The following is a 27,955-nucleotide window of genomic DNA, read 5'->3' as shown; positions in this document are numbered from 1 at the left end:
TACCATGTCTTAAAGAGCCCCTTCTCTGTTTCCTCCATAGTGTCTACCTAGCATGATGTCTTAACTAAAGTTTAACTCTCAAGACATCTTAATTGAAAATTACACCCACGGGTTCAGCTGAAATAAGACAATGTGTATTATTATGAAGAGTTATTAGATGAATTAGATTAAGTATTCTTAATATAACTAGTATGTGTACATTCACAGTACCAAAATTAGACCCTATGTGTCATATGGAGACCATTTTCTCTTTAGATTAATCTTCTTTTTTGTGATATTACTTTCTATTCATATTCTACATTTATTGACTACTTTTTGAGTTACATTGCTGTCTTAGTCCATTCAGTCTGCTTATAAAAGAACTACCAAGACTGGGTGGCATATAAAAAACAGAAATTTTTTTCTCTTGGCCTGGGAGGCTGGAAGTCCAAGATTAAGGTGTTGGAAAAAGGGGTGAGGGAGCTGTCTGGGGTCTCTTTTATAAGGATGCTAATCCCATTTATGTGGGCTGCGCCCTTATGACCAATCACCTCCCAAAGGTTTCACTACAAATAACATCACATTGGGCATTAAGTTTCAACATATGAATTTTGGTAGAACACAAACATTCAGTCTATAGTAAGGGCAATATCACTAGCTCTCTTCAAGTTTAAACATTAATAATGGTGTTAAGTGACTAGAAGGTACTATATGGTTTTAAAGAATTTTTTTTAATGCACGCTCTGGTTGGGGGAGGGACATTTTGAGTTAAATGAAGAGACATTGGAAATAGCAAACAAATAACCACTGTTATTTTTCACAAATGTGCTGGGCTGACAGGTTGTTTAATATAAACAGAATAATGCATGTCTTGACATTTTCAAATTGTCTGGGAACTTTTAGAACTGAATACTTCATCATGCCTTTAGTTCTTCAATGTTCTTTTCAGAAAATTATTCCTGCCTGAAATAAATGTATGACATTAGATTTTCTCCTAAGAAGACCACAAACAAATCTACCTTTCAAAGAAGTATTTCCAATGTTCAAATCAGATAGAAATTTCAGGCAGACCTGCAAATATACATTTATACTTATACCAATTTAATTTCATATGTATCAGATTATTGCTTTGATAAGGTGGGAAGGAAGGTTAACTAATTTTGGAGGGGATGGAAAAACGTTTTATTTCTAACAACCTCCTTGCTCCTTTCTGATGTTCAGTTTCACAAAAGCACATGCATCAAATATACAGAGGAGCCCTACCTTAGGAAACCAAATAAATTTGCTTACTTAAAAAAAGAAAAACAAAGAAAAACAATTTTTAAAAGCCTGAATAGTGTTTGGTTTAATGTTTTAGGGAAGTATTCAACATAGGCACAATTATCAATGAATATAGGAATTAAAATTGAGTAATTAAACACACACACACAAAATCATTTTAAAATAATCATTTGTTTCATTCCATCTGATAGTCTCTGATGGCTTCATCCATAGCATCTGCAACAATTAGAGGTTTAATTTCTCACCAGTTCAGTTACATTATGTTAGCTGGACAGCTGTTTAAGGATGATGAAAATATGAAAATATTCATGGTATCATCACAGCAGTAGCTCTTATCTTTGATTTTTATGTTATGAATAATTAACAGGTGCTTTCTGGAAATAGGTTTGGGACAGTTGAATTCTTAGTCATCCCTGGCTGTTGGTGCTAAAGGAAATATTAATGGTGAATAAGGCAAAATCAAATATTGAGTTTTTATTCCCCTACTTCTGTCCAAAAGATAAGTCCAGCCTTCATGTATTTAACAAAATTCTAGCATGACCATAAGCTCAAATATCACACAGTGACCTACTTTTAAAGTGTAGGAGATTCGTCTGGACATGTTTTCTATACCTTTCATCTATGTAGCACTGACTTAGCACTTCACTCATACTGGCTTGTTTGTTAGCCAATTTTACATTTGCAAAGGTTTGCTCCCCTACTGGCCTATGAATTACACTGTGACAGCCTTTTATTTCTTTGTGATCCCCACAGTACATAAAATATATTTAACATATAGTTTTTAGTAAATATGTTTTGACTTTATGTTTCCATACTGTGGAGAAATATCTCATATAGTGGAACTTCTAGGATCAATAGGAATAAACCTCTTTGGAGTAAAAATTGGTTTCTGCAATACTGATCCACAGCGTAATGGTCATTCTGAAAAACAAACACAAAAAGACTCTGTGAACATAGTAGCCCCAAAAGGAGAGTGGTAGAGGCCAGGGGGAGCGATTGATCTGTATATAAGGAATTCTGATGCATTGAGAGCAGTATTAGTTATGGTTCTTTTGTGCTTATTCCACTCTTGAGTTGGCTTTGCTGAAGAAATAGTGAAATTTAGTGTGAATTTGATACCAAGAGCTTCCTAAAAGAGAATGGTTTCATTTTTGAGTTGACAACGGTCTCTTTAATTACTAATGTGAGTTGATATTATAAAAAATTTTAAAAACAACAAAAAAACTACAACAGTAATTACAAAAGTTTATTGCTGGCTCGTATAAATGAAAACAAAATGTAGGCCTAAGATAATATAGTTAGCAAATTCATATTTGCTTAACTGATTTCAGATAACTGTGATGATACTGATATTGCCTCAAATATTGTTCCTGACAACCAGGGATTGACAGAGTTTTCTATAAAGAACCAGATGGTAAATGTTTTAAGCTTTTCTAATCACATATGGTCACTGTCACATATTCTTTCTTTTTTTTTTTTTTTTAATCCTCTAACAATGTGAAAAAACATTCTAAGTTCAAAAGCCATAAAAATATAAGCCTTGGGATGGATTTGACTCCCAAGATGTAGCTTGCCAACCCCTGTTCATTATCGTTTAAACCATAAGGCATAAGTATTAAACATTTCAAAGCCCTTTACTCCTCCAAAAATATTGGTAGCTGGCATCCAAGATGGTCCCAAAGATTCCTACCCTTTAGATATTTACACCCTTATGTAGTCCCCCCTCTTTGAGTGTGGACTGGGCTTAGTGACTCACTTTTAAAGAATAACTACTCGATGGTGACAGTATGTGACTAGAATACTAGGCCATATAAATTATCATAGTTTTGCTTTCTATCTCTTAGACCACATGCCCTGAGAGAAGCCAGCTGACAAATGTTAGGCAATTATATGGTGAGGCCCAAGCAGCAAGGAATTGAAGCTTCCAGCCATAGCCATGTGAGTGAACTTAGTTTCTGAACCTCCAGTCCCAGTCAAACCTCAAATGATTGCAGCCTTGACTAACATGACACCTGGTTGCAGTTTTATGAAAGACTCTAAATGAGAACCAGCCAGCTAAGCTACTCCCAGATTCTTAACCCACAGAAAATGTATGACAGTAATGTTTATTGCTATGTTTTGGCATAATTAGTTATGCAGCAATAGATAACTACTAAGGTATAACTCTAATATGTTATTTTAAGAATTTAAACTGGTTACCTCAAACTGCAGATAACTTTAATCTTAGGTAGGATGTTAAGGTTCCCCAAAGAATAGAACCAGTAGGATGTGTATATATGTAGAAAGAGATTTATTCTAAAGAGTTGGCTCACGGGCTTCCCTGGTGGCGCAGTGGTTGAGAATCTGCCTGCCAATGCAGGGGACACGGGTTCAAGCCCTGGTTTGGGAAGATCCCACATGCCGCGGAGCAGCTAGGCCCGTGAGCCACAATTACTGAGCCTGCGCGTCTGGAGCCTGTGCTCCGCAACAAGAGAGGCTGCGATAGTGAGAGGCCGCGCACCGCGATGAAGAGTGACCCCCACTTGCCCCAACTAGAGAAAGCCCTCGCACAGAAACGAAGACCCAACACAACCAAAAATAAATAAAATAAATAAGCCTACACCTTTAAAAAAAAGAAAGAGTTGGCTCACACAACTGGGAATGCTTGGCAAATTCAAAATCTAATAGGGGAGGCCAGCAGGCTGGAGACTCAGGAAAAACATTCAATTCAAGTCCAAATGCAGTCTGCTGCAGAAATTCCTCTTTCTCACAAGAGGTCAGCCTTTTGTTCTACTCAAGCCATCAACTAATTGGTTTTCTTTAGACGTCTATTCACATTATGGAGGGCAATCTGTTTTTCCAAAAGTCCATCAATTTAAATGTAAATCTCCTTAACATCTCCAAAACATCCTCACAGAAACATGTAGAATAACATCTGACCAAATATCTGGACACTGTGATCCATCCAAGTTGACACAGAAAGTTAACCATCACAGGTAGAGACAATTAAAATAATTAACTTAAATTTGATTTCTCTAGTATTAATGAAATCAATGTAATTCACTTTCGTTGCATTCTTACTCAGCTACCTAGAAAAAGGAGCCAGGTAAAAAAGCAAATAAATGGCACATTCATACATCATGGTAATGAATTGTGAAAGTTAAAGAATAAGGTTGGGAGACATCAATGATTTTTCTTACCATTTCAGGACAAAAGCTATAAAGTTCCATGGAGATAAATATATGTAAATATAGATGTAGCAGTCAACTTGCAAGAAAAAAAATTTTAACTTGAGTCCATCATCCAGGTTATTCCAAAAATTTTCAGGCTGTGAGATATTTAAGAAAAATATTTAGGTAACTCGACTTTTCATCCACATGTTGTGCTAATATATAATAGATTATCAACTATGATAATGAATGGGTCACCCTAATGTAAAGAGTTTGTGATAGGCAAAGTAATAGCTCTTCCAAGATGTCTACATCCTCATCCCTGGAACCTGCAAATATGTTACCTTACCTGGCAAAAGGGACTTTCCAGTTGTGCCTAAGTTGAGGATTTCAAGATCAGGAGACTCTTCTGAATTATCCTGGTGAAACCAATGTAATCACAAAAGGTATTTATAAGTGAAGGCAGGAGGGTCAGAGTTAGAAAAGAAGATGTGACAATAGAAGCTGAGGTGAGAAAGAGAGACATTTAAAGATACTGTCCTGCTTCTGACTTTGAAAATGGAGAAAGGAGATCACAAGCCAAGGAACAAGGAATGTAGGCTTTCTCTAGAAGCTGCAAAAGGCAAGGAAATAGCTTCTTCCCTTCAGCGTCCAGTAGGAGAATAGCATGTTGAAACCTTGATTTTAGGACTTCTGACCTCCAGAACTATAAGATTAGTGTTTTGTGCCACTAAATTTGTGTAATTTGTTATAGCAGCAATGGAAAACTTAAAAATAAATAAAATCCCTACTGATTTAGAGAGTTATGACTATAATCATATTTAGAGAAATGGCATTCTATGAATTTCAAAGTTCATTTAGTTACCATGGTAGACTATAAGACTAAATACAAGTTCCAGGAGGGAGGACAGATACCATATATTTTCTTTACCATTGTATCCCCTGGGCATAGTACATAAATAACACATACCAGGTTAAAAAGAAATAGTTTTGGGAAGGATGCCCTAATAATAGATCTTTTTGATATTCAGTTGATATATTAAATGTCTCTGTGTTAATGACTTCTAAATTTATGAAGGTTTATTCACTCAGGCCAATAATATTGTTTTTCAGTCATCTTAACACCAGTTTTTTAAATACTTGAAATAAATTAGTATTATGGTCATGTTTGGCTTATTTCTTCTTTACTTATCAAAGTCTGACACTGATCTTTTGGTATTTAAATTATAATTAAGTGATATTAATTTACTGTATCTTGACTGACTCTATTCTTCATGGCACTGTTCAACAGAATGACCTGAAGAAATGTGAATCAATTTTCAGGAACCAAAAAGACAAAGAGGACCCACAAATTTTGCCTTCAAGGATAACAAATCTCTGTATCATTAGAAGCAGATGAAATAGAAGTTTTGACTTCAAAATAATTTACCACTTTTCAAGTAAAACACTGTGAGATATCAAAAGACAGGCTAACAAAAAATTCACCAAATTATTGCTAAATTAGCAATTACAAATTATCCATTTTTATAAATAATATTTTGACTTCAAATATGTAACTTAAACTCTAAGGGAAAAAATAGCATATTTATAGAGATCTACCCACTAGCTAACTAAAATAGCAAGTTTTTACCTTGTATCAACTCATGACGGTGCCACTGTTTAATAGATTAAGATTTACAGAATGTCACTGCTAATGGCTCACAATGGTTGCAGCTGCACTATTGTGGTAGTCCAGGAAGTGTGCTTGGCTAAGGGAGCACTGCATCTGCATGCTTGATGTTAACACTCAGGCCTTTTATAGCTTTAATAAAGTTGACAATTTATGCATAGACATGCCAGAATCTAGAGCCAAGCAAATGAAATCACTGAGGTTGAGGGGCACAAATTCAAGCTGCCTGCCAGAAACATGTGCAGCTGTATTAGAAACAGGAAGTAGGTTCCATTGACACACCTGCTACAGATGCCTGGCTTGCAAAAATCTCTACTTCTTTCCTCTAGTAGATGCATGCAAAACTTAGTTCATTATTGCTTACACATGTCAAAGTGTGAGATTCAGAGTCATGATTGTGTTATTTATTCAATTTATTCAGCAAGGGAGGTGACCCACTTTAAATTTGACATTATGGCTGTGTGTGGTGTACAATCTTTCTTTTTCTCAGTCCTACTTATTCAGTAAAGCTGAGCTAGGCTGGTGGGTAATCAACCCAAATAGGGAGCTAGTAATCACTCCTAACTTTAAGTGTCTGGATTAGTCATTGCTACTTCTGAACCTTTTGCCTTGTGCTGCCTTGTGAGAGATTAGTCTGCATTATTGGATTGTCAGGTGGTCTTTCAGCCTAAGAAATGCCTGAGTGCCCAAATTGAAGTCATCACATTAGATCCAGCTAAGTCAGGGCAATCTAAGTACCACATGTGGTGGTGGGAGTGGGAACTTCTTCCTAAGGAAAATGGTCTCTTTCTGTGACTTCATCTATTCTAAAAATCAAGAAGCAGAAGAAGAGTGATACCTATTGGCTCTCTCAGACCGCAGCAGTTTTTGAGAATTTGCAGCAAGAATAGGGCATGTGTTAGAAACAGAAATGAATGCTAGTCAAAGTAAGATTTGAACATTATGGATTTGATCACATTTTAAGTTCTTATCATGAGCTTATGATATGAGGTAAGTATGCCAAGGAACAACATAGGGAGTAACACAGGAAGACGATTTCCTATTTTTGTCAGATTAGAATGAATACCTTCTAAAACATTGTGTATTCACTATTCAGACCTTAGCAAGGAAAAGGAAGCAAGCAAAGCTGAGGTTTCTCGTAGGTCATGGTATATGATTTGTGTCAAGAACAGCATGTGCCAAAGAGCTATGTGAGACTCTTATCAGGCCCAACATGCCAGAAAGTGCTTCAAACTCTATATAGAAAATAAGTCTGGAAAATCTAAGGTATTCTGAGATCTTTATTTCTAAGGATTTCAGATATAGCTGCATGCACTTATTCCTATTGTTGAAGCCACTGTAGCCATTCATATGCATTCTTAATAAAATTATCTTTATTCTCCTCCAAATATTTTGTCCCCTGTACATGATGAAACAGCCTTCTTTACGCAATGTATCTTTCTTATATCACCCGAAACATATTATTTTAATTAACTAACTTAATATCTTCATGGCTTCTGAAAAATTTGGCAGGCATTGAACGAAATATACTAATACCTCAATTATCCCACTGTCATATAAAATATTCAGTGGAAAATATTTCCTTATTCAGTGGAAAAAGTTACCCAATGGCCTAGCTATCACATTCTAGTGAAGGGCTGCCAGTTCTAGCTAGAATTCAGTAAAGAAGGTCACTCTGATGATATTACTAATGCCTTCATGCTCTTTGTTTTGAGTCACTTTTATTTGGTTATTTCCTTTCCTAACTTTAATGAACTTAGTTGTGTAATCCAAACAATAAAATATAACATTTTAGATGCTTCAAAGATTTATATTCAATATTAAGGATGAAAAATGTGACTAAAGGATAAGAAATATTTAAACAAATTCATAATGACTTATTAATACCACAACTGAGGGTGGCTCCAGCCTCCTAGTATTAATTTTCAGGTTCTTAATGTAAAGTAAAATGTAAATTCTGGTTTGATCTCTCTGAACATGTATTGCACATTTATAATGTTCTTTTCTATTTCAAAGAGGACAAACTGGAAAACATATTATTTTGAATTGGTTTGATAATAAAATTTTCTTTGTAATTTATTAGAATTTTAATTTTGTATGCTTGTCATGCAGACCCAATAATTAGGGAAATATAAAGAGGTGTAAATATTTTAAATCAACACATGCTAGTTAAACTTGCCTTTCATTATGGCAATCAAAAAACTTCCATTTCTGTATATTTTAATTTATAATAGGCATCATAAAATAACTAGTTTCTTGTTTTTATTCCATACATTGCCCAATAAGCTTACCTTTTATTTAAAGACTTTAGAAATTATTTATTTATTATACAAACAAACATGGATATATTAGAATAAATGAAGAATGTAGAAAAGTAAAATTAATATATAAAAATACATTTTATTAAATTCTAATTGCATTAAGTTGTTTAAAAAAGAATGTACAAAACTACATTATTAGGTAACTAAGAAAATATATACTCTAAAATATATACTCTAAAACAGGGGTCCCCAACCCCTGGGCCGTGGACCGGTACCGATCTGCAGCCTGTTAGGAACTGGGCCGCACAGCAGGAGGTGAGCGGCAGGCGGGCAAGTGAAGCTTCATCTGCTGCTCCCCATCACTTGCATTACCGCCTGAACCATAGCTCGCATTACCACCTAAAGAATCCCCCCCACCGTCCGTAGAAAAATTGTCTTCCACGAAACTGGTCCTTGGTGCCAAAAAGGTTGGGGACCGCTGCTCTAAAATATATATTTAGATTGGAACATTTATTATTATTTTAAAAAATCTTTTTGTTTAAAACACTAATAAAAATAGACAAAACTATAAAATTTCTAGAAGAAAACATAAAAGAATAACTAGGTGACCTTGGAAATGGCAATGAGTTTTTTTTTTCTTGTCGTTTTTTTGAGACAAAATTCACATGACATAAGATTAACCATTTTAAAGTGTGCAGTTCAGAAGCACTTAGTACATTCACAATGTTGTGCAACCATCATTTCTATCTAGTTCCAAAATATTTTAATCACCCCAAAAGGAAACCCTTTAGAGGTTAAGCTGTCACTCCTCATTCACCTGCAACCACTAATTTGCTTTTGGTTTCTCCTGATTTACCTATTTGGGATATTTTGTACAAATGGATTTATACAATATGTCATCTTTAATATTTGGCTTCTTTCACTTATCATGTTTTCAATAATCCATGTTGCAGGATGTATTAGTACTTCATTTTTTTTAACTGAATAATATTCCATTGTATGAATATGACACTTTTGTTTATTCATTCATCTGTTAATGGACATTGCGAATAATGCTACTATAAACATTCATGTACAAGAATTTGTTTCAGTACCTATTTTCAGTTCTTTTGAGTTTATGCTTAGAAGTAAAATTGCTAGGTCATATGAAATTCTGTGTATAACTTTTCAAGGGATGGGCAAACTATTTCTACAGTGGCAGCACCATTTTTACTTGTCATTTTTCATTTTTTTCTAATATTATTATTATAGCCACCTAGTGAACGTGTGGAATGGTATCTCAATAAGTTTTTAGGTAAAAGACAAAAGCATAATCAATGAAGGAAAAAACTGTTAAGTTGGGCTTCACTAAAATAGCAACTTCTCTGAAAAAGATGCTGTTAAGAGACTGGAAAGACAAGCCACAGACTGGGGGGAAAAAAGCTTTGACAAACATGTATCAGATATAGGATTGTTATCCAAAATAAACAAAGAACTCTTAAAGCTCAACAGTAAGAATATAGACAATCCATTTCTTTAAAAATGGGCAATATTTGAACAGACACCTCACCAAACAAGATATGCAGATGACAAATAAGCATATGACAAATAAGGCTCAACATCATTTATAATTAGAGAGCCTCAAATTAAGACAACAATAAGATCGTCTATACCAGTTTTTTCAAATTCCACATATATGCGTTAATATACGATATTTGTTTTTCTCTTTCTGACTTATTTCACTCTGTATGACAGTCTCTAGGTCCATCCATGTCTCCAGACACAGACTTAAAGAACAAACTTATGGATACCAAGGGGGAAAGGAGGAGGGTGGGCTGAATTGAGAGATTGGGATTGACATATATACACTATTGATATTATGTATAAAATAGATAACTGATGAGAACCTTCTGTATAGCACAGGGAACTCTACTCAATGCTCTGTAGTGACCTAAATGAGAAGGAAATCCAAAAAAGAGGGGATGTATGTATATGTCTAGCTGATTCACTTTGCTGTACAGTATAGACTAACACAATATTGTAAAGCAACTATACTCCAATAAAAAAAAAAAGGCAACAATAAGATCCCAGTACATACCTATTAGAATGGTTAAAATCCAAAAAAACTGATAATAATAGTTGATGGTGAGGTTGTGGAGCAAGAGAAACTCTTATTCATTGCTGGTAGGGGTACAAAATGTATGGCCACTCGAAGAGAGTTTGGTAGTTTCTTGCAAAGTTAAACATAATCTTGCTATATGATCCAGCAGTCACACTTCTGGGTATTTAAACTGTTCTAAAACTCATGTCCACACAAAACCCTGTAGCTTATGCTTATAGCTGCCTCATTCACAATAGCCAAACCTGGAAGGAACCAAGATGTCCTTTAACAGGTGAATAGATAAACAAACTGTGGTATAGCCATACAATGGACAATTTTTCATCAGCAAAAAGAAATGAGCTATCAAGCCACAAAATGACATGGATGAACCTAAAATGCGTATTGCTAAGTGTCAGCAGTCAATATGCAAAATGGTATATATTGTGTGTTTCCAACTAAATGACATTCTGGAAAAGGCAAAACTATAGAATAAAAAGATGAGTGATGCTGAGAGTTCAAAACAAGGGCATGAGATTTGAATAGGTGACACACAATGATTTTTTTTTCAATGTGGTAAAATATAATATATATAAATAGTTTCAGTATGGTGAAACTATTCTGTATGGTACTATAATGTTATTATATGACATTATCCATTTGTCAAAATCCACAAAACTTTGCAAAGTGAAGTTTAATGAATGCAATTAAAAAATATTTAGGAGGTTGGGTAAATCCCAGGAAAAATTCAGAGTATGACAAACAATGTAACTGTATTACAAATATATGAAACAACTTTACTGAAGGGAATGGGGAGAAAAGGCACCGACCTAAGTAACTGGAAATGAGTGAGATCTGTGAGACTAAAGGTAAAAGGAATTCCACACAAGTACTGTTCTTTATTTGGTGAAGTTTTTTTCCAGTGGGATATGGGTTAACAGTTCTGATACTGCTATATATGTATACTGGAATTCAAACAATTAAGTAAATAGATGGCAGGTGGTAGGAGCCAGGTTACTTGTACAAATGAGAACTTACAAATAAACAAGGAGAAGAGGCAAGAATCATCCATATGGTAATAGATTAGAGTTGGAGACATCAGTGTAAACTCATATTTAGCTTAATATAGATACAGATAGTTACATATAAAAATATTTATGGATACATGTATATACATGGGCTAGTAAACACACATGTACTTCCTTGCTTTGTCAGTGAAAATGGCCTAACAGCAAAGAAAACCCAGCAACAACAAGCACATCTAGCATCCAGTGTTTGATTTTTAATGCCATTCTCCAATTTAAAAAAAGAACTTCCCTTTCGGATCCACCATCTGTGGTGGCACCTCTACCAATATGCAGATTTTCTTGAAGACCCTGACAGGGATGGCCATCACTCTCGAGGTTGAACCCTCGGATGCAATAGAAAAATGTAAAGGCCAAGAGCCAGGACAAGGAAGGAATTCCTCCTGACCAGCAAAGACTGATCTTTGCTGGCAAGCAACTGGAAGATGGATGTACTTTGTCTGACTACAACATTCAAAAGGAGTCTACTCTTCATCTTGTAGTGAGACTTCATGGTGGTGCTAAGAAAAGGAAGAAGTCTTACACCACTCCCAAGAAGAACAGGCATAAGAGAAAGAATGTTAAGCTGGCTGTCCTGAAGTACTGTAAGGTGGATGAGAATGGTAAAATCAGTTGCCTTCGTCAGGAGTGCCTTCAGATGAATGTAGTGCTGGAGTTTTTATGGCCAGCCACTTTGACAGACATTATTGCGTCAAATATTGTCTGACCTATTGTTTCAACAAACCATAGACAAGTAATTGTATATTGGTTAATAAAAGACATGAACTAATAAAAAAAAAAAAAACTTCTTGGAGAAATGACTGATTCTAAGACTGGGGTACAAATTATATAATATGAACGTCAAAGATATTATAGTGCTAGAAAGTAAGAAAATACTCAAAAATAATAATAAAACACATGAATGGGTGAAAGTCAAAGGGACACAGGAGCTATCTGAAAGAACTCTCAATGGACAAAACCAGAAAAAGTTGAAACAACAATAAATAAAATAGTATTGGATTATTTGGATTGTATACCAAGGCATAAAACAAATGTCCATGAGTACATATTGATATAAACAAATAATTGAATGAATAAATAAACCTGAGAGAAGAGACAAATATGGCATGTAGAAGTATTCCAAATAATTTGTGCAGCTATTCTAACCTAAAGGAAGAAGAGTATGACTTCCCTGTCCTTAAGTATGCTTTGGGCATTGCAGCTTCCTTCTAAAGAGTACAGTATGGAAGGAGGATAAAAAGAGAATAACTTTATGATGGAGACACCTGAAAAGCATTACTTCAACAAGATGATCAGGGTCAACATTAGCAGTAAAAAATCATGTTTAATAGTATGCACCCTTAATATGATGTAATGAAAATGGTACTTTAGCTTTTTGGCCGTCTTCTCAAAAACTGATAAAATCAGTCTAATCACGAGAAAAACATCAGACAAATTCCAATAGAGGGCTCTTATATAGAATATCTGACCAGTACTTCTCAAAACAGTCAAGGTCATCAAAAACAAAAAAGTCTGAGAAACTGTGACAGCCTTGAGGAGTCTAAAGAGACAAGACAACTAAACATAAATGTCAGGAAAAGAACATTAAGTAAAAATAAAGGAAACCTGAATCAAGTACGGACTTATTTAATAATAATGTATCAATATTCATTCACTAATAGTAAAGAAACTATCATTTTAAGTAAACTAACTTAAATTCATAAAAGATCAGTAGTGTTCTTTACTGGTTTATAAAAGTAAATATATTATTACCTCCCATTGAGATAATATGGCAGGTTTGCCTTTAATTGGTAGAGATTAATTTTATAAAGGTCTGAAGAACCTTTACCTTTAGATTCTAGCTATTCCATTTTTTCCCCAAGGCAGAAGACCACAAAAAGGAAACCCATCTTAAAATGTCTACTGTAAACCAGTTCTGTCTCTTACTTCGGGAAAATGCATTTTAATGATTTCATTTTCTTGAGTGAAAAACTTTTTAAGCTTTCTGTCGTAACATTTAAATCTGAGTCTATATGAAATGGGTTCATGGGTTTATTTCAAAATCAAAAGTATAGAATAACTTATGTTCTGAAGTTATAGTGTTGCTTGCACTCTCTTTATTCTCTTATATAAAGTCTAATTTTATAAATCTGATTCACATGCAAATTTAATAAATAAAAACAAATTTTTATAAAAAAATAATGTTCATCCCAATAACAAGTTCTGATGATTTCCATTTACAATTGGTTCTTCAGTATTCTTCCAATGTGTTTCTGTATTTTCAAAGTTTGTTTTTTATTTATGTGTCCTGTACCAACAACACATCAATAAATTAGGAGGAGGATCACTCTTCTTTTGCATATAATATATTTAGTGGCAGCAAAAACTTGCAACAAACAGGATGATAGTATAAAACAATGTGGCTACAAACTTGTGCTCAACACAGAATTTAATAAATTAAATTGCAGCATGTGAAAATGGAGATAATTAACCTCTCATTCAGTAAATAAATACAGAAAAATCCATTTTTGTTAGACTGGCTACAGAAAGATTTTTTCTTCAACTCCAATTTATCTAGCAGAACATGTAATACATACAAACACACACATCCAAACTGTTCTTTTCATGATAAATGATATATCAAAAAGAAGGAATTATTCTGTAAAGAACTGAAGTTAGTTAAAATTTGTCTATCTCTTTTAAGTCATAAAATTAATAGACTTAAATATCAATGTTTTAAGTTTTAAAGTAATAAAAATATGAAAATGTCAGAATAAAGTTTCTATGCTTTCAGTCTGTTGAGAGAATAACTTGATCTTTTTGAAGAAGTAGAGGAAGAAAAGATGAAATAGCTTTAATGTACCTACAGGATTAATGTAGTTTATATTTTCATACAGACAAACCTTGATACATCAATTGAATTTTGAAATAGGTTTCTAGTGTAATTCACCACATATTCATTATGTGTACTTAATGCACAATATTCAACATCTCAACTTCTGTGTTGCTTTCATCCCAAGACTAGGTGTTAATTTCTATGCTTGACTCTATAGTCTAACTTTCTGACATACCATAGTATAGACTTTTTGGATCGAGGACAGCCTCATGTGGGAATGTTTTGTGAGTTCTTTGAGCCTCCTCTGTCTATGCTATGTAGAGTGCTGGGATAAAGTGCTTGCTGAGATGAATCAGTGTAACACTGATGCCATCTGAAAGCATGGCAGTGAACATGTTCCTCTTCCATAAAGAAAATAAGTAGAATTACATTGAAATCAAAGTTTGCACATAATTTAACATTCCTGCCAGATCTAAACTGAATCCACTCACATTCTTTATAAACTTTTTTCATAGTGCCCACTGTTTTCTTCTGCTCTCTTCCTCCATAGACAAGGTAGAAAAATTTTGCCTTGACTGGTGTATCTTCAGTATGCCTCCAGAGAGGTGGATTTCTAAGTAAAGAGGACTCACAAGAACCAAAATATATCAAATATCTAGCTGTTGTTTTCATTTCAGCTGGTGATCATTTTCACAACTAATATAAACTGACATAGCATCGCTATTTCAAAGAGATTGTAGGTCTTTTTTCCTAAGACTCTTAATGATTGGAAGCTAATTCCTGCCATGCAAAAGATATGGCTAAGAATATTCTTCATTGATTCTGTGGCAAGTTTGACATTTTTTATGTTAAATACATTATTATGTTTCACACAGAAATTATCAAATTTCACATGCAAAGTATAAAAGTTAGTCATTGGAGAAAAGGTGAATAAGAAGGAAGACAGCATCCAGGATAACCCCTCGTTTAAAGGAAAAATAAATTTAATGTCATGTTAAAAATGTGTGCTTTGTAGAATTTCACCAATGTTGCAAAGTGAAAAAAGCACTCAAAAACATGCATTCCTAAAGTCCTTGACATATTCCAAGTAATTGATAATCCATATCTTTGGGTAAAGATATAAGGATAAAGAATGAATTTTCCCTCCACTCTTCATTTTAAAAGTTTTATTTGATGTTAAAGACCTCACCTTTAAATATAGATATCCTAGAGAAGTCATGTCATTACTTTTCAGCAATCTATGTGATCACATTAATGAATCATTTGTTTGTTTTACACTGAGATCCAGGCAGCAGCATTGAGAGAAGGGCAAGCCTAATGATTGAGTTAGAGGAGATAGTGCAAGAGGGGAAAACCTGAACTTGAAGGGAGGCTGTTATGGGAGACCAAAGTCATATGTAGATGTCTGGCACATAGCATGAGGATACTGGCTGCCTAGAGATTAAGGAAGTGAGGATGTCAGAAAGTGAGTGACGATGAGGAGAAGTGAAAGTGAATGAGTGAGTGAGGATGTCAGAAAGAGGTAGGGTATTTCATCATTAGTGTATAGGAATGCAAGAGACTTCTGTGCATTAATTTTGTATCCTGCTACTTTACCAAATTGATTGATTAGCTCTACTAGTTTTCTGGTAGTATCTTTAGGATTCTCTATGTATAGTACCATGTCATCTGCAAACAGTGACAGCTTTACTTCTTCTTTTCCAATTTGGATTCCTTTTATTTCTTATTCTTCTCTGATTGCTGTGGATAAAACTTCCAAAACTATGTTGAATAATAGTAATGAGAGTAGACAACCTTGTCTTGTTCCTGATCTTAGAGGAAATGGTTTCAGTTTTTCACCATTGAAAACAATGTTGGCTGTGGGTTTGTCATATATGGCCTTTATTATGTTGAGGTAAGTTCCCTCTATGCCTACTTTCTGGAGGGTTTTTATCATAAATGGGTATTGAATTTTGTTGAAAGTTTTTTCTGCATCTATTGAGATGATCATATGGTTTTTCTCCTTCAATTTGTTAATATGGTTTATCACATTGATTGATTTGCATATATTGAAGAATCCTTGCATTCCTGGGATAAACCTCACTTGATCATCTGACGGAGAATTTAAGGAAACACTCCCATTTACCATTGCAACAAAAAGAATGCAATACTTAGGAATAAACCTACCTAAGGAGACAAAAGACCTGTTTGCAGAAAACTATAAGACACTGATGAAAGAAATTAAAGATGATACAAACAGATGGAGAGATATATCATGTTCTTGGATTGGAAGGATCAACATTATGAAAATGACTATAATACCCAAAGCAATCTACAGGTTCAGTGCAATCCCTATCAAACTACCAATGGCATTTTTCACAGAACTAGAACAAAAAACTTCACAATTTGTATGGAAACACAAAAGACCCTGAATAGCCAAAGCAACCCCAAGAAAGAAAAATGGAGCTGGAGGAATCAGGCTTCTGGACTTCAGACTATTCTACAAAGCTACAGTAATCAAGACAGTATGGTACTGGCACAAAAACAGAAATATAGATCAATGGAACAGGATAAAAAGCCCAGAGATAAACCCATGCACATATGGTTACCTTATTTTTGATAAAGGAGGCAAGAATATACCATGGAGAAAAGACAGCCTCTTCAATAAGTGGTGCTGGGAAAACTGAACAGCTACATGTAAAAGAATGAAATTAGAACACTCCCTAACACCATACACAAAAATAAACTCAAAATGGATCAAAGACCTAAATATAAGTCCAGACACTATAAAACTCTTAGAGATAAACATAGGCAGAACACTCTAGGACTTAAATCACAGCAAGTTCCTTTTGACCCACCTCCTAGAGAAATGGAAATAAAAACAAAAATAAACAAATGGGACCTAATGAAACTTAAAAGCTTTTGCACAGCAAAGGAAACCATAAGCAAGACCAAAAGACAACCCTCAGAATGGGAGAAGATATTTGCAAATGAAGCAACTGACAAGGGATTAATTTCCAAAATTTACAAGCAGCTCATGCAGCTCAATATCAAAAAAACAAACAACCCTATCCAAAAATGGGCAGAAGACCTAAATAGACATTTCTCCAAAGAAGACATCCAGATTGCTAACAAACGCATGAAAAGATGCTCAACATCACTAATCATTAGAGAATTGCAAATCAAAACTACAATGAGGTATCCCCTCACACCAGTCAGAATGGCCATCATCAAAAAATCTACAAAGAATAAATGCTGGAGAGGGTGTGGTGAAAAGGGAACCCTCTTGCACTGTTGGTGGGAATGTAAATTGATACAGCCACTATGGAGAACAGTATGGAGGTTCCTTAAAAAACTAAAAATAGAATTACCATACGACCCAGCAATCCCACTACTGGGCATATACCCTGACAAAACCATAATTCAAAAAGAGTCATGTGCCACAATGTTCATTGTAGCTCTATTTACAATAGCCAGGACATGGAAGCAACCTAAGTGTCCATCAACAGATGAATGGATAAAGAAGATGTGGCACATATATACAATGGAATATTACTCAGCCATAAAAACAAATGAAATTGAGTTATTTGTAGTGAGCTTGATGGACCTAGGGTCTGTCATACAGAGTTGAAGTAAGTCAGAAAGAGAAAAACAAATACCGTATGCTAACACATATATATGGAATCTAAAAAATAGAAAAAATATGTTTCTGAAGAACCTAGGGGCAGGACAGGAATAAAGACGCAGATGTAGAGAATGGACTTGAGGACACAGGGAGTGCGTAGAGTAAGCTGGGACGAAGTGAGAGTGGCATGGACATATACGCACTACCAGATGTAAAATAGATATCTAGTGGGAAGAAGCCACATGGCACAGGGAGATCAGCTTGGTGCTTTGTGACCACCTAGAGGGGTGGGATAGGGAGGGTGGGAGGGAAATGCAAGAGGGAGGAGATATGGGGACATATGTATATGTATAGCTGATTCACTTTGTTATAAAGCAGAAACAAACCATTGTAAAGCAATTATACTCCAATAAAGATGTTAAAAAAAAAAAAAGATAAGGTAGACCTCAAATACTTATTCTGTTACTCCTGCAAATACACCTGATCATTTAGAGCCACTCTCCTTGTAACATTTTTCATATATCCATATCAATAAAATAAAAATATAAAAAAATTGAGCTTAAACACAAAATTTATGTATATACTTTATAAATATCTGTATATAACACTTTACTAATATGTCGTTTGTTTTCTAAAATGTACACAAAAATAAAAATTTAAAGGATAAGATAAATTAAAAAGTATGTTTCTTAATGTTTTCTATCCACTCCTTAGTATATCTATTTACTTATGCCCTGGTGAATAATTTGGAATCCACTGGCTTAGAGGATGGCTAAGGAGCCAGACAAACAAGAGTTGAAAATCCTATCTTTGACTCTTTCTGGTGGTGTGTTCTTGAAAAGATACCTAACCTCTTTAAGCTTATTTTTTTAAGTTATTTTATAAAGGGGGGATAATAATAGTACCTATGTTATAGAATAGCTGAAAGATTAAATGCAAACTGCTTAGCACATGTTTTTCTCAGGGCAAGCGCCCAGTGAAGGCTACCTATTATTATTGCTGTAGGTCAGCAAGAGTCCTGTATGCCTCTGAAACATCTCTGGAACATTGGAATGCCTGTAGATGTGCATAAAAGAATATAGTTGCAGGAACAGAGTTCACCTTCACCTTTTTCAAGTGAGACACACACACACACACACACACACCACCACCACCACCACAAGAAAGAAAAGCAAGTCCTGTCAGGTTTCCTATTCTATTTTTCTAATTCATAATTACTAAAGATGAAACCAATGTAATTTATTCGCATTGTTTTACTGCTTGACGTTATGTTAAGTTCCTTTTCTGTTAATTTATTGTTTGCTACCAGTCCCTATGGAACCCTTAGAACACACTTCAAAATGAAATATTTTTCATCCTTATTAAAATATTTTAATGAATTCATATCCTGAAAGTGCTTGATGATGACCAGGGCACTATCTCATACAATGAAAAAGAGAAGTTCTTAGAGGACATAGCACTGTGAAAAATACGCAGCATAAGTGATACCCTGGGTTACATTTTAAAGGAGATGATCATAACATAGGGAAATCTGACAAATAGTAAATTAATGCCCATTACCCAGAAAATTATTTTCTTTATCTCCTGCGTTTACATACAAACTCATATAAGCCTATTTTTTAAAAAAAATAAATGTCTTTTATTTTGTCTTAAGGGAGAATGTTGCGCTTTCAGCATCTCTCTCCAGAGTCTCTTTTTAATTAACACCAAATATTATGTTTGCTAAATTTATATTATGAGCACAAACTTGTATTCCATTTACCCTAGTATAGGACTCCATAAAAAGTAAAGGCTTTATAGAGGGCTTACATTACTCCCCTACTGCTACCCCAAATAAAATATAGAGAGTCTTAATAACTATTAAAGGATTTAGTCCAAACATGGCCAAGGTTTAGAGATCACCCTTCACAGAGGAAAGTACAGACAATCATGAGAGAGCCACTTCTAGTTTCCCCAAGGAGGGGCATTTCCCTATAAGATCATTTCTAATCTCTGTCTACTGACACTTTTGGGGCATCCGGGGCTCAGCCCCTCATTGTTTTCCTCTTCAATCTCATTTCCTCTAGAGTCAGCTATCCCCATCTGGTCTTGCTTAATTCTGAGGTTCTATGTTAGGAAGTTCATTTGTCTCTTACTGAAACCCACACTCTCCAACATCAACCATATAAAAGGTGGTATTCTGACTTCTCTTATCTCTTCTCTTCTAAATTTTTCAAAAATTAGGAAGAAAGTGTGATCTATTATCAGCTTCACTGGAGACCATAAGAACTAGCCAGGTGTAGTGAGATTGATGATGCCCTGGAGGCAACAGAGGGTACAGCAGAACATGGGGTTACAAACTGAAGCCAGTAGAAGTCCTGGTGATCACCCTCATCAAGAAGGTCAAAGCAGAAATCAAGAATCCAACCACACCACACTCCTTAGAGCTCTTGCATAGATCTTTTTTTCCTAGAAGAACTGGTGAGTCAAACTTAGGATCAAGCACAAGAAATGAGACCAAGGGAAAAAAGAAAATCAAGATATAGAATAATAATGCACAGTGGGAACTTGGTCACAAGAAATCTATGGCACTTATTACTGGTATCAGAGAATTAGTGTATTACATTGGAGTGGATCAGCAGAAAGGCTGATAACACCATTAGCGCAAAGACCGTTTCAATGATGACTATCAGTACACCCACCAACACTAATACTTACTGAATAGTTACTCTGTGTCAAGCAGTGGGTTAAGAACTTTAATCCATTAATACATTCAATTCTCATAACACCGTAAGAGATAGGTACTTAATTCCTAGCCATTACTGATCGAGGATTTCTTAAATTGCAGGGCTAGCTGAGAATCCAGAATGGTGTTAAACATACAGGTAGGAAGTAGCTGGCCACTATTTTAACGGAATTATAAGGGAGAATCATTATAGTTATTGGCCTTTGTGCACCACATAGAGGCCTTTGTGAATCATAGAACTATACAACCTAAAGTGAGGAGGGACCTCAGGTGATCTGCTGACTTACTCTCTGATCTTTAGACATTATCTCCATTTTGCAGAGAAAGAATCTGAGGCACAGAGAGAGTAAGTGATTTGTTGAAGATCATAACAGTTACAGTGATAGAAAACTGTAAAATAACTCCTTATTAAGTCTTGGAAACCTATCAATAACCTTTTGAAGAACAACTATTTGAAAAGCCAAATTTATCTTTCCTAGAATGCCCACTATTCATAGGCTTTCTGTTTCCCTCATGGGAGTTCAGACACTTGGAGTTTACTCCTTAAAATAACTACATCCTACCTTCTAATCTATACCCACCCTCTTCAGCATGATGACTGCTGGGTTCCATTTGCAATCCAGGTTGCCCTGTGAGTTGCTAACTCCTGCCGCTTTCCTCTGGAAGCCTCTCTGTGAGCTGAAATCTCCATCCACACAGTTTTACTGCTCGTAAAGACATGCAGCAAGGAGAGCACAAAAGAAGCCAATATATCCATTTTTCTGTATCTGGAATACATGTGGAGTCAAAAGTGGTGGTTTGCCTTGGTTCTCCCTGCTAGGAAAATTTGGGGTGATATTGCAACTAAACGTTATGTTTAAACCATGCCAGTCATGCTGTGCATTTTAAAGACCACATTACAGAGTGCATTACCTTTCTCACATATCTGAGTGTATGAGTAAATTTCAAAGCAGAATAGCTTCCGTGTATAGGAAATTATCTCACTCTTAATTTCATATTGCTATTCAAAGACAGAGAAGCTTTGCTTGTCTTTATTTCTACTTTGATATGATTTTCACTGATGGTGAAGTTGTTCAGATGCTTTGATTTGTTTTAAAAAAATGCATTGTCTTGTCTCTCTTGCACTCATGTATAAACATATGAATACACTCTCTCTCAATCCCTAAAATGTATAATCTCAAACTGTGTTTCTAATTCTCTCCTTTTCTTTTAAAATTAAATATGTTATCAAGTTCTGGATATCTCCCTTCATAAAAAGGTCTAGATTTTCTCCTGTGTGTATGTGTGTTGTTGTTGTTATTTTTTCCATTTGTGCAACAAAATTACAAACCCAAGTCCAAATCTTACTTCTTACCTGAATTATTGTCACAAGTTTTTTGCCTTTTCTTACTGTAACTCTGCTTTTTCCAATTACCCAAAGCAAAAATGACAGAATTATCAAGTACTTAATACTTATATGGTAATGGTTGATATATATTTTATTTATTTATTTATTTATTTATTTATTTATTTATTTATTTATTTATTTATTTATTTATTTATTTATTTTTGGCTGTGTTGGGCCTTCGTTTCTGTGCGAGGGCTCTCTCCAGTTGCGGCAAGCGGGGGCCACTCCTCACCGCGGTGCGCGGGCCTCTCGCTATCACGGCCTCTCTTGTTGCGGAGCACAGGCTCCAGACGGCAGGCTCAGTAGTTGTGGCACGCGGGCCTAGTTACTCCGCGGCATGTGGGATCTTCCCAGACCAGGGCTCGAACCCGTGTCCCCTGCATTGGCAGGCAGATTCTCAACCACTGCGCCACCAGGGAAGCCCCATGGTTGATATTTTTATCCTTTTATTTCACTATTTGTAAGGATCTGTTCTCTGTTATTCATTGTGTTAAATCCAAATCCATTAACCTCATAATTAATAAGTGGAGGCTTCTCAGAATATCATAGTCCATGTGATCTTGCCTGGCTAAATGGCAGGCAGTTTTTTATGTTTGTTTGTTTTCTACTTTGAATAAATTCTAGCTCTTAGCCTTCGGTTGTGCCATATCTTTCCTGATTTAGAAAATTCCCCACCATGGCAGACATTACCAATCTGTCTGTTACACAGTTCCCTCTTTTTCTGATACACAAATAGTTGTACTTTTCAGCCCCTTAAAGTTAAGTGGGACCATGTGACTAGTCCTTGACAGACTAGATGTGGACCAAATGTTGGACTGAAGCATTTAACAGCAGGCACTGCATCCTACAGCTTTGTTGTTCCTATTCCACGGTGATCATGGGAACACACAAAATGAACCTTTCATCCATCTGAAACAGTAAGTTCACAATAGGTACATGTTCGGTAGATAGCATAAGTTAGGAATAAAGCTCTATTGTTTCAAGCCACTAAAATTTGATCATTATTCTTGATCGCAGCATATCTAGCCTCTTCTGAATTATACATGTATAACTCAACCATTTAATATGTGTCAAAATTTCAAAACCAAGAAGTGTTTCTTTGCCGCTTACTAATCCCTTCCTTTCCCTTTCAGTACTTTATATTTATCTCGTTCTTCATGATTTTGCATCCATTCATTGATTCAGTCAATCCTTCAGTGACTGTTTATTGTATGCCTACTCAGCTGGCTACTTTGTGATTCACTAAAAAAGGCATATTAACAGAAAATTGTATTATCAATATTTAAAGGATGGCTGTGGGCAATAATTAACTAAATTTCAATCAAATTTAAGAATTTACATGTTTGTTCCAAATTTATATCTATCTTGTGTGCATATTTTATATTACTTTTGAGGACTATCTTGGATCATATTTGTACCCTGCTTCATTTCTCCTGTCTCTTGAAGTTGCAGGAAGACCAGTAAAAAAGGAAGTTTGATATTTTTTCTTCCAATACTGGACACATGAAGACTCCACAAACTTTTACAAAAATTGAAGAAATAAATTATATTTTAATCTACTCAAAAGGTTTTGTTATACAGCTTGTTAAAAAATCCAAATATCAGTGAGATGTTCTGTTTCAATAACAGTGTAATTATTTACACTGTTATTGAAACAGAACAGTGGAATACACTGTATTGAAACAATACAGTGGAAGTGGCAAATAATGGAGAATCATCAATTGTTGTCCCTCTGAGATGTCAGACTTGACCACAGGCTGTGATCATTGGACAGTGGGGATTGGGGAAGCAGGGAGTTTTTGCCAGGGGCACACAGAGTTCTCTGCCTTCCCTTTCAATCTTCCCCATTAGACACAAGGAGGATAGGGGAGGGAAAGTTTATTCTTAATAATCAAAACCCCCTTTTGACCCCTGCCAATGGGAGTAGTGATGAGTTAAACCAGAATCCAGATTACGTTTTTTTGTTTGTTTGCTTTATTTCTCCCTTTTTTGGATAAATAACCAAAATGTTAACCTTGTTGAATATTTCTATTTTTTTAAAAACAGCATTGACTAAGATACTTTATAAAGAATTGTGAATTCTTGTTTCATGGTCATCTCTTATGCTTAGGGAAACTGTATCTCAGGTTGAACAGGTGTATCTTAGGAAACCTATACCTCACATAGATGAACACGTTAGGCTTCGATGAAGGAGGATTCAGTACTAGCTTGTAGTTTATAGATGGCATTCAATAAAAGTGAAATTATATTGACACAGCCTTCCTGATAATGACATGAAAGGCAGGAGCAGTTCTCTCTGCTAGGGATTAAAACTCAGCATGAGTCTACTGAGGATTAAATTCTGCACTCTAGCCATTTGAATATCTGTAAGTTGCTGGTAAGATGAGACTTTACAACTCCTGTATCTCTGAGGGTTTAGGTTATAGAAAAGAAAAATCTACAATGTCAACATGAACTGAAGACCCTATATGGTTTAAGAATTTGGTACATCAGTAAACTGAACATAGCATTTATATGTAAAAAAAAGAAAAAAAAAAGCAAAATACATTTTGCTAAGCCTGAAAACTTTTATTTAAATATAGATATTTGTTAGAGATTACTAGTATCAGTAGGAAGGAGAACACTAATAAAATAAATGTTTTTTCATTATGCCTTGTCCTGAGTTCTGCCCTATTGCAATAAATTTTAATAGCAAAAAAAAAAAAAAAAAAACTAGAGCTAGAATGTCTAATTCTAAAGAATTTCATGAAAAACTTGAAAATTTGAATAAATTTCTAAATTTAAATGTCTTATTAAATATGTTATCAATGATAGCCTGATATGTCTGTCCTGGATGCTAAAATAGATCCAACTTAATAATTTTGGTAAATATTACTTAGCGCCAATGAAAAGGTTAGATATAAGATACATTTGGTATCCTTCAGTCTTGGTGTAATCTTTTGGACAGTTTCTATAATAAGAAATATATTTATTATAGTGCTTCCACTGTATTCTATATGGAATATGCCATCTACCTAGATAGCTAAATATATAGAAGCAAGTGTAAGCATATATTATTTGGTATTAGAGAATAAACTCTGCTTAAAATTACAAAAGCTGAATAAAAATTTAACAAATATTTCTTTCTGATAAGTTAAATGTAAATTTGTACTTAATTGGTGCCTTGAATAAAGAACAAGTCTGCAGTGACAATAGCACTAGGAATCTGTCAGCATTTTTCTCATTAACCCTATTTTTTAAATGACGCTTTGTACTTTTACTTCAAAAATAATATTTAGATCACTTTGGATAAATTTAAGTTGAACTGAAAACATCCTCAGTAATTTCATTTTTACCAAACAAGATAGGAAGGCAGTATTCTCTCTTGGGAACAACACAGGACAAAGAGTTCAAAGATAATTTTCAATAACTTCAAATGTCAGAGCATTATCTAATTGTGTCAGTAACACAAATATACATAGATCTTGAAAGGTACGTGTACACACACACACACACACACACACTCAGACTCAGCCTACCACTTCAACTAAACTTATATACACATATGTGCATGTACAGTGAAGGTCACACAGAGGACAACAGAGTAAAGTTTCCAAGATCCAGAGGTTTAGGACTCAACTCCTGACTACTAAAATCTAAGGGTAGATCCTGACAAACTTCTCACACTTCTCTCTAAGCCATGATTTATTAACCTGCAAAATAAGAGACTGAACTGGGAGATTTGTTGCCTCCTTTCAAACCAGAAACTCTTCAATGACCCAGATATTTTCAACTTTTGCCTTTATTTTCCCCTGGATACCTCTTATAATAAGCAAAATGGAATATGGCAATAACCCAGCTCTTAAAATTAATGGTTGTCTTCCATTTGCAAATAGAATGGAGGAAATTTTTATATATGATTGCTCCTGTCAAGAAAAACCTGATAAAATAGCAAAAGGTAGATAAAAGAGGAAAAAAGAAATATATATATATAGTTAAAAAAATCAGAGCACGTTTGAAGGAAAAAGCACTTGAGGGGTAGAGATTTTGGAGTGAGAGAACTACGAGTGATAAATTTATAATCTGAAACCAAATTTTTTCTTGTAGGCTTTCAATGAGAATCTGGGCTTTGCCTGGACAGAAGGCCACTGCTAGGGGACACAGAAACTTTCAGAACTTTTGGAGGTTTTATAGACTAGAGTAGGGGATGATAATTTTTTTTTTTTTTTTTTTCTGTCAAGGGCCAGAGAGTAAATATTTTCTCTGTGGCTAATACTCAATTCTGCCATTGCAGCCAAAGTAAAACTAGATAATATGTATGAATGGGTGTGTCCGTGTTCCAAAACACTTTGGACATTGAAATTTTAATTTTGTTTAATTTCATATCTCATGAAATATTGCTCTTCTTTGATTTTTCCAACCATTTAAAATGTAAACACCATTCTTAGCTCATAGGCTATAGAAAAATCAATAGGCTGGATTAGGTTCATGGGCTATACTGACACCCGGGCTAAAGAGACAACTTTGGAGACTTGAATGGCTTCAGACATAGTGTCAATTTCTCTTTCAAGACAATAGACAGATTCTGAATTTGGGTGGAGTAGCAGGCACAGTTTCAGCTGGAACATTCTGAGAAGCAGAGAAGTGTTTGCCAAAGTACCCTGGTAGTGGTGAGATAGAGTCTGAATGTTCCAGAGAAACAGTCCTGGTGAGTCCACTAAACTCTAAATTGGAAACTTTGGAATCTAAGTCCCAAAGATTGGAGTGAGAAGTAGACTGAGCCTTCCTAAAACTTCAACCCTGCCTCCACTAAACTCCATCCGAGATAGGATTAAATTGATTTGCTTGCCACTCTATCTACCTACGAAAGGAAAAGGTGTGCCCCTCTGGGGAGAGACTGTGTAACCTAGAGCTTCTACAATTTTTTTAATACAACATGGCTAGAAACAAAACAATACAACCAAGAGACAGACATACAAAAAAACAAAAACCACCCTAGAAATACCAAGAGTAAGGAAATCAAGATAAAAATCAAGAGAATATTTACATCATCCCTATAGACCACCCACAGATGATCTAGATAATGAACTTAACTAATAAAGACTTTGAAATAATTATGATTAAAATATTCAAGTAAAAAGATTAAAAAATTGGAGAATTACTTAAGAAAAAAATTAAATCTTCCTGGTCAGATTTTGGTATCAAGGTTTGCAGATGTCATAAAATGACTGCTGTACATACACACATGTACACACACACACACGCACACACACACACACACCACAATCTGGACTACTGTTAAAAGTTTTGCTTAATATCTTTCTTCAAAATTTGAAATAAATTTTTGGTGAAGCAGTCTTCTTTCTGAGGATTTAAATAATGGATTGTGTTTTTCTTAATAGTTGTAACACTATTCATATTCCTTTTACTTATTGTATCAGTCTTGGAATATGCTTTTCAAGGATTTTTTTTCTTCTCAAAAATTGTCAAATGTATGGTGTAAAGAGTTAATAATATATTTTTATTTTCACTTTCATATGTGTAGGGTCCAGAGTGATATGACTTTTTAATCTTATATTTGTAACTTGTAAATTATTCATTTTTTTCCTTGATAAGTCTTGCTAGCATTTGATTAGTATCATCCATATTTTCAAAGAACCACCTCTGTGTTAATGTATTCCTCTGTGTGTATTTATCTTTCATTGAGTTCTCTTATCTTAATTATTTTTTTCTATTTACTTTGTATGCTTTACTATACATTTCCCAGCATCTTGGGATGGATGCTTAGATTATAGATTTTCAGTCTTTGTTCTTTTCTAATATATCTAGTTAAGGCTATGAATTCCCCTCTAGGCATTGTTTTTGCTATTTTCCACAAAGGTTCATATGCTGTGTTTTCATTTTCTTTCTGTTTAAAATATTTTCTGATTTCTATTGTAATTTT

General features: G+C 34.8%; 1 long non-coding RNA gene and 1 pseudogene across 2 annotated transcripts in view; both read left to right on the top strand.

Annotated features, from left to right (window-relative positions):
- LOC309612528 overlaps nucleotides 1-27,955 on the top strand; it is a 368,024-nt gene that overhangs the window by 140,386 nt on the left and 199,683 nt on the right. The window lies entirely within an intron of this gene.
- On the top strand, nucleotides 8-21,748 carry LOC309612458 (ubiquitin-ribosomal protein eS31 fusion protein pseudogene; annotated as a pseudogene). Its single transcript has one exon. The product of its transcript is annotated as a ubiquitin-ribosomal protein eS31 fusion protein pseudogene (transcript).

The sequence above is a fragment of the Balaenoptera borealis genome (assembly GCF_965194805.1).
Source record: "Balaenoptera borealis genome assembly, chromosome: 15".
NCBI lineage: Eukaryota > Metazoa > Chordata > Mammalia > Artiodactyla > Balaenopteridae > Balaenoptera > Balaenoptera borealis.
This window is presented reverse-complemented; position numbering and strand designations above follow the sequence as displayed.